Source organism: Belonocnema kinseyi, chromosome 8 (genome assembly GCF_010883055.1).
Source record: "Belonocnema kinseyi isolate 2016_QV_RU_SX_M_011 chromosome 8, B_treatae_v1, whole genome shotgun sequence".
In the NCBI taxonomy this organism is placed as follows: Eukaryota; Metazoa; Arthropoda; class Insecta; order Hymenoptera; family Cynipidae; genus Belonocnema; species Belonocnema kinseyi.
Window position 1 is genome coordinate 17,998,690 of NC_046664.1, and position 684 is coordinate 17,999,373.

Below are 684 nucleotides of genomic sequence, written 5' to 3' on the forward strand. Positions count from 1 at the left end.
CCTTATCATAAATAATTGTGAAAATATTTTATTATTTTGTCAAGAATGCATGTGATACATATTATAACCTTGAGTTTTTACTAGGTTTGTTATTGGCCAGATTTTCCGCCAATCAACAATTTTATAAATTATCTGTACATATTGGCTGAGCACTGGGGAATAACTGTTTACAATTTTAAGCCTGCCAGGTTATTGGTTATTGCTAGGCCAATCATAAATGTTTTGAAATAATGTTGGTTATTAAATTTCCTGAAGAGCGCCAGATTGTTTATACATTAATGAACAACCCTAAACGATCAAAAGGATACTTGTATGATTGTTAATTATTCCTACCCATTATTATTTAACTTTTCACTAGCCCAACACGGAGAGAGGTAGGGTTTGGAGGAATTGAGCCAGAAAACAGAACACTTCACCGAATAAATATCAGATTTCACGGAAACAAATCGAGTATTTATTCAAATGGCATTGGTTACCTTACACCACAATTATTTGATCCCGCAAAAGAAAATAATGGCTATTCAGGCAGCCTGATTACGTAACATTGTTTACCTTACACTAAACTAGGTCGACTTTTCATTGCAGCATGGCGCTCCATTCTTGACAAGAAAGGTCATTGAAGGTTTCCGCCATCTTGGACGATCGTAATAGCCTATACAAAAAACACTACCGTATTTAACAGTT